The sequence below is a fragment of the Dipodomys ordii genome, unplaced genomic scaffold, assembly GCF_000151885.1.
Source record: "Dipodomys ordii isolate 6190 unplaced genomic scaffold, Dord_2.0 Scaffold15, whole genome shotgun sequence".
Taxonomy (NCBI): Eukaryota; Metazoa; Chordata; class Mammalia; order Rodentia; family Heteromyidae; genus Dipodomys; species Dipodomys ordii.
In genome coordinates, this window is record NW_012267231.1 from 18,144,059 (window position 1) to 18,151,564 (window position 7,506).

Below are 7,506 nucleotides of genomic sequence, written 5' to 3' on the forward strand. Positions count from 1 at the left end.
GACCCCATAGGAAGGAGTCAGTGGAGAGGCTTAGTCATATCCTCAGGACACAAAACAAGCCAGGCCAACTCCAAATGTTGGAGGGGGGGGGCCTAAAGGCACATTTTGAACAAATCAAGGGATTTCACATTTTAATGTATCACCATTTAGAATACCGTGTATCTGATTAGTGATTTTTCCCTTTAATCCTTAAAAAAAGAGATTTCTTTTCTCAAAAGTGATTGAACTGCTATATAAGCCAATATCTCAGTAAGCATAAGCAAGCTGGGCTTGGGTGGTCATGCCTGTCATCCTAGCTACTCAGAAGGTAGAGATCTGCAGATCATGGTTCAAAACCAAACCCAGCAGGAAAGTCCATGAGACCCTTGTCTCCAATAAACTACCAAAAAACTGGAGTGAAGCTATGGCTCAAGGGTAGAGTGCTAACTTTAAAAGCAAAAAGAGACTCAAGGGACAGTGCCTAGTTCCTGAGTTCAATCCCCAGGACCAACACACACACACATACACACATACACACACACAATATAACTAAAACTATTAGAAATTAATCAACATTTTAAAAGAAGTTGGTCATGATGGTGACATTTGTAATTTCAGAATTTGAGAGGCAGAGATAGGAGGATCACAAATTCAAGGCCAGCCTAGCTGAGAGTTTATAGAAAGAAAGAAAGAAGGAAGGAAGGAAAGAAAGGAAGGAAGGAAGGAAGGAAGAAAGGAAGGAAGGAAGAAAGGAAGAAAGGAAGGGGAAAGAAAGGAAGGAAACCATATTCATTCAGTTTCTTTTATTTATTTATATATTGGTAGATTGTTAAAAAGCAGGAAATCTGGGGGCTAACAATTGTTAGAAAAATTGATAGTGGTGCTTTTGCCAACTTAGAGAAAAGGTTTCAGGTAGAGGAGATAATTTGTAAATTATGTGGCCATAAGATAAGATAATTAAAGATAAATATTACATGAAAAAAAAAAAAGAAAACTAAGCTGAGGGCTGGGAAGGTAGCTCAGTGGTAGAGTGCTTGCCTTGCATGCCTGAGGCTCTGAGTTCGATTCCTCAGCACCACATAAGCAGAAAAAAGCCAGAAATGGTGCTATTGCTCAAGTGGTAGAGTGCTAGCTTTGAGCTGAAGAGCTGAGGGACAGCGCCCAGGCCCAGAGTTCAGGCCCCATGACTGACAAAAAAAAAATATTAGAAAACTGAGTCATGAGTGTTAGGAAAGATCAAGCAGAAGAAGAAAGAAGAGAAAGAAGGCAGAGACCTCCGCAGCCCAGAGCAGGCTTTAATCATGGCTGCAAAGGGACTCAACAGGAGAGACAAGGAGAGTTGAAGAGACAAGGAAGGAGCAGAGAAATGGGAGGGGGTTAGGTTGGTTTTGTTTTGTTTGTTTAGTTTACCAGTCCTGGGGCTTGAACTCAGGGCCTGGGCACTGTCCATGAGCTACTTCTTTTTTTTTGGGGGGGGGTCCGGTTGTGGGGCCTGAACTCTGGGCCTGGGCGCTGTCCCTCAGCTCTTCAGCTCAAGGCTAGCGCTCTACCACTTGAGCCACAGCACCACTTCCGGCTTTTTTCTTTTTGCTTATGTGGTGCTGAGGAATCGAACCCAGGGCCTCATGCATGCAAGGCAAGCACTCTACCACTGAGCCACCTTCCCAGCCCCTGTCCATGAGCTACAGAGCCACTTCCAGCTTTTTCTGTGTATGTGGTGCTGAGGAATCAAACCCAGGGCTTCATGCATGCAAGGCAAGCATTCTACCAATGAGCCATATTCCCAGCCCCTACGGTTTAGCGTTTTGGTGTTTTGTTGTTGTTGTTGTTGTTGTTTGTCGGTCATGGGGCTTGAACTCTGGGCCTAGGTGCTGTCCCTCAACTCTTCAGCTCAAGGCAAGTGCTCTACCACTTGAGCCACAGCACCACTTCTGGTTTTCTCTGGTGGTTCATTGGAGATAAGAGTCTCGTGGACTTTTCCTTCCTGGGCTGGCTTTGAACTGCAATCCTCAGATCTCAGCCTCCTGAGTAGCTAGGATTACAGGCATGAACCACCGGCACCCGGCTCCATAAGACTCTTATCTTTCATTAATCACCCCCAAAAAGCCAGAAGTAGAGCTGTGGCTCAGGTGGTAAAATACTATCCTTGAGTGAGAAAGCTCAGAGACAGGCCTTGCATTGAAACCCCAGGAGTGGCATACACAAAAAAAAATTTTTTTAAAGAAAATATTGCAAAGTTCTACATATTTAAATGTACACCAGGCGCTGGTGGCTCATGCCATTAATCCTAGCTACTCAGGAGGCTGAGATGTGAAGATCACTGTTCAAAACCAGCCCAGGCAGGAAAGTCCATGAGACTCTTATCTCCAATAAACCACTCAGAAAACCAGAAGTGGTGCTGTGGCTCAAGTGGTAGAACACTAGCCTTGAGCTGAAGAGCTGAGGGACAGCACTCATGCCCAGAGTTCAAGCCCCATGAAAAAAAAAAACTTATAAGTGAGCCTGGTGCTGGTGGCTCACAGCTGTCATCCTAGCTACTTAGGAGGCTGAGATCTGAGGAGCACAGTTCAAAGCCATCCCAGGCAGGAAAGTCCATAAGACTCTTATCTCCAATGAACCACCAGAAAACCAGAAGTGATGCTGTGGCTCAAGTGGTAGAGCGCTGGCCTTGAGCTGAAGAGCTGAGGGACAGTGCCCAGGCTCAGAGTTTAAGCCCCATGACTGACAAAATAAAATAAGATAAATAATAAATGAATAGAGGACAATAAAAATCTAGGCGCGCACGCACACACACACACACAAATACCTCTGGGTCTCAATTTTTTTTTTTTTTTGGTGGGTGGTAAGGCTTCAACTCAGGGCCTGGGCGCTGCCCCTAAGCTCTCTTATTCAAGGCCAGTGCTCTACCACTTTGAGCCCACAGCTCCACTTCTTGTTTTTTGGTGGTTCATTGGAGATAAGAGTCTCACGGACTTTTCTGCCTGCGCTGGCTTTGAACTGTGATCCTCAGATCTCAGCCTCTTGAATAGCTAGGATGACGGGCACCCTGCTCAATTAATTTTTTTTCTCTGTAAAATGGAGACAATAACTGGCTATTTTGCAGGTTATTTTTTTTTTTTTGGTCCGGTCGTGGGGCCTGAACTCTGGGCCTGGGCGCTGTCCCTCAGCTCTTCAGCTGTAGCCTAGCGCTCTACCACTTGAGCCTCAGCCCCACTTCCAGCTTTTTCTGCTTATGTGGTGCTGAGGAATCGAACCCAGGGCCTCATGCATGCAAGGCAAGCACTCTACCACTGAGCCACCTTCCCAGCCCCTTTGCAGGTTCTTTAACACAGTATTTCTCAACTCAACATGATTTTGCCTCCATGGGAATTTTTGATGTCTGGAAGATATTTGGGGTTGTCATAGCTCAAGAAAAGATACTGCTAAATGACATAGCCCCCTGCAGTAAAGAACGATCCAGGCCCAGATATCAGAAGTGGAAGAATGCGCTGTGTGCCAATGATTCACGCCTGTCATCCCAGCTCCTAAGCGGGCTAAAACCAGAAAATCCAGGTCCCAAGCTAATCTGGGCAGACAAATCAGAGTTATCTCCAGTCAACCAGCAAAAAGCCAGAAGTGAAGGTATACCTCAAAAGTATGGAGCACCAGCCTTGAGGGGAAAAAGCTAAGCAAGAATGAAAGGCCCTGCCAGGCACTGGTAGCTCACGCCTGTCATCCTAGCTACTCAGGAGGCTGAGATCTGAGGATCATGGTTCAAAGCCAGCCCAGACAGGAAAGTCCACGAAACGCTTATCTCCAATGAACCACCAGATGTGGCTCAAGTGGTAGAGTACTTAAGCTGAAGAGCTCAGGAACAGCACCTAGGCTCAGAGTTCAAGGCCCACAACCAACCAAAACAAAAAAGAAAGGCCCTGTGTTCAAGTCTCAATATTGGCATCCCCCCCCCACACACACACTCACAAGCACATACACACACTCACATGCGCACACACACACTCACATGCGCACACACACACTCACATGCACATACACAGAGAAGCCCCTTCCTAGGACACAGGACAGGAAGTGGGCTGAGCAGGAGCTGGCCTGGAGCTGAGGGCCTGGCTTGGTAAGGGTGTGAGCAGCCACTGTGACCCTAGTTAGCCATTGTTCCGGAAGCCCTGGAGACGCCGTGTCTGCAGTGTGGTCCTGCTCTCCAGGGCTGAGACACTGCCCTGGCACCACGCAGGAGAAGCCACGGTCATTAGACAGTCAGCAAAGGCCCAGGACCCAATCCTCTTCCTCCTCCTCTGCTCCTCCTCCCCTTCCTCTTCTCCACTTCCTTCTCCTCCTCCTCCTCCACTCCTCCTCTCCTTCCTCTTTTCCTCCTCCTTCTCCTCCTCTTCTTTTTATTGTTTTACTTCTTTTTTATACTATTATTTTAACAAATGATGTTCCATAGTTTCATGTCTGAAATCATTTGTAAACCATCTTATGCATCTCTATTGTATTTACTGCATACTGTATTTAAGAGCTGCTTCTACTCATTGTTTATCCCCAAACATTTTTTTTTGGATGTATTTTTTTAGCCTGTAGAATGAAACGGTTTGTTTCAACGTTCAAAACCAAAATCCTCACTGGTAACAAGATACAGGATAAAAAGGAATTACATGGGTCATTTCTTTTTGTGGTTAATCAAGATATCATTAGACTCCTGGGTAATGTGCTGCCTTGCAGTGGAGATTGCATTGATTTAAAACACATGAAACTTATTATGAAATTGCTGTTTACTAACATTAAAACCAGAGCTGCCCAGGCACCAGTGGCTAAACACTGTCCCTCAGGATTTTTTTTTTTTTTGTCTGCCGTGGGGCTTGAACTCTGGGCCTGGGCGCTGTCCCTCAGCTCTTCAGCTCAAGCTGAGCGCTCTACCACTTGAGCTACAGCGCCACTTCCGGTTTTCTGGTGGTTTATTGGAGATAGGAATCTCACGGTCTCTCCTGCCCGGGCTGGCTTTGAACTGCGATCCTCAGATCTCAGCCTCCTGAGTAGCTAGGATTACAGGCGAGAGCCACCAGCGCCCAGCCCTCAGGATTTTTTGTTCAAGGCTGGTGTTCTACCACTTAAGCCACAGCTCCACTTCTGGTTTGGGGTGGTTAATTGGAAATAAGATTCTCATAGACTTTCCAGCCCATGCTGGCTCTGACCTATGATCCTCAGATCACAGCCTCCTGAGTCACTAGTATTACAGACAGGAGCCACAGTGCCCAGCTCTGCTTGGCTTTTCTGTCCCAGGCTGGCATTACCCCACTAGAGCTAAGCCCCTACTTCTGGCTCTTTTCACCGGTTAATTGGAGGTAAGAGTCTCACAGTGTCTGCCTGTGCTGGCTTCAAACTATAAACCTTTGAGCTCACTTACTCAAAGTGGTAGAGCACTAGACTTAAGCACAAAAGTTCAGGGACAATGCCCAGGCACCTAGTTTAAGCCCCAGGATCAACACACACACACACACACACACACACACACAGAGATGAAATGGCAACAAAATCTGTAAGAAATAAAACTAACCAAGTGCCTACATGAAGAAGTCAAAATTTGACCATACAAAGGGTGGACAAATGCAGTAGTGTGGATAAATGCAGCAGTGGTGCTCACTGCATACTATGCGGAAAATAAACTACACAACTTGTGGGTGGGGACAGGAGGGGAAACTGGAAAAGAGCTAAGGAGGGGGGACATTGTCCAAAAAGAAATGTATTTTTTTTCTTTTTTTGTCGGTTGTGAGGCCTGAACTCTGGGCCTGGGCGCTGTCCCTCAACACCTCTACCACTTGAGCCACAGCACCACTTCCGGCTTTTTCTGCTTATGTGGTTTTAAGGAATCAAACCCAGGACCTCATGCACACAAGGCAAGCACTCTACCACTACTGAGCCACCTTCCCAGCCCCAAGAAATGTATCCTTGATCTGGGTGCTGGTGGCTCACATCTGTCATCCCAGATACTCAGGAAGCTGAGATCTGAGGATCATGGTTTCTTTTGGTTGGTCATGGGGCCTGGGAGCTCTCCCTCAGCTCTTTAGCTCCCGGATAGTGCTGGAATTCTGTCTAGAAGCACCAGCAGCCAGGAGCGAGCCACACCTTTGGGATTTGGGAATGGGTGTGGGAATGGTTTCCAACATCCAATCCAATTCAAGTCCCAGCAGCTCAATCAGCTGTGGGAAAGCAGAAGAAGAGCTTTTTTTAATTTACTCTTTTCTTTTCTTTTTTGTCAGTCATGGGGTCTGAACTCTGGGCCTGGGCGCTGTCCCTCAGCTCTTCAGCTCAAGGTTAGCGCTCTACCACTTGAGCCACAGTGCCACTTCCGGCTTTTTCTGCTTATGGGGTGCTGAGGAATCAAACCCAGGGCCTCATGCATGCAAGGCATGCACTCTACCACTGAGCCACCTTCCCAGCCTTATTTATTTATTTTTTATGCTGTTCCTGGGGCTTGAACTCAGAGCCAGAACCCTGTCCCTGAGCTTTTTGTTCAAAGCTAGTGCTGTACCAATTGGGCCACAGCCCCCACTTCCAGCTTTTGAATGGTTCATTGGAAACAAGTATCACACACTTTTCTACCCCATCTCGCTTCAAACAATTCTTCAGGACAGGCGCCGGTGGCTCAAGCCTGTATTCCTAGCTACTCATGAGGCTGAGATCTGAGGCCCGTGGTTCAAAGCCAGCTTGGGCAGGAAAATACATGAGACTATTTTTTTTGTTGTTGGTCATGGGGCTTGAACTCTGGGCCTGGGCATGGTCCCTGAGCTCTTCAGCTCAAGGCAAGCGTTCTACCACTTGAGCCTCAGCACTACTTTCGGTTTTCTGGTGGTTCATTGGAGCTAAGAGTCTCACAGACATTTCTGCCTGGGCTGGCTTTGAACCATGATCCTCAGATCTCAGCTTCCTGAGTAGTTAGGATTACAGGTGTGAGCCATCGGCGCCCAGTCATGAGACTGATTTCCAGTGAACCACCAGAAAACTGGAAGTGGCACTGTGGCTCACATAATAGAGTTCTTGTCTTGAGCTGAACAGCTCAGGGACAGCATCCAGGCCCAGAGTTCAAGCCCCACGACTGACAGAAAGAGAGAGAAAGAGAGAGAGTAGAAAGAGACAGAGAGAGAGAGAGAGAACAGACTTCTCAGATCTCAGCCTCCTGAGCGGTTAGGATGACAGGTGTGAGCCACCAGTGGTCAGCTTTGGTTAAGTAGCTAGATAAATGCCCTTGGGAAAATTGATGGATTTTTGAGTCTTAAAAACTTAGTATTTGGGGCTGGGGATGTGGCTTAGTGTAGAGTGCTTGTCTAACAAACATGAAGTTCTGGGTTTGATTCCTCAGTACCATATAAACAGAAAAGGCCAGAAGTGGCACTGTGGCTCAAGTGGTAGAGTGCTAGCCTTGAGCAAAAGAAGCTCAGGGCTCCCCTATGACCCAGCAATCCCACTTTTGGGCATTTACCCAAATGATCACAAACAAGACCATACTAAAGCTACCAGCACAACTATGTTTATTGC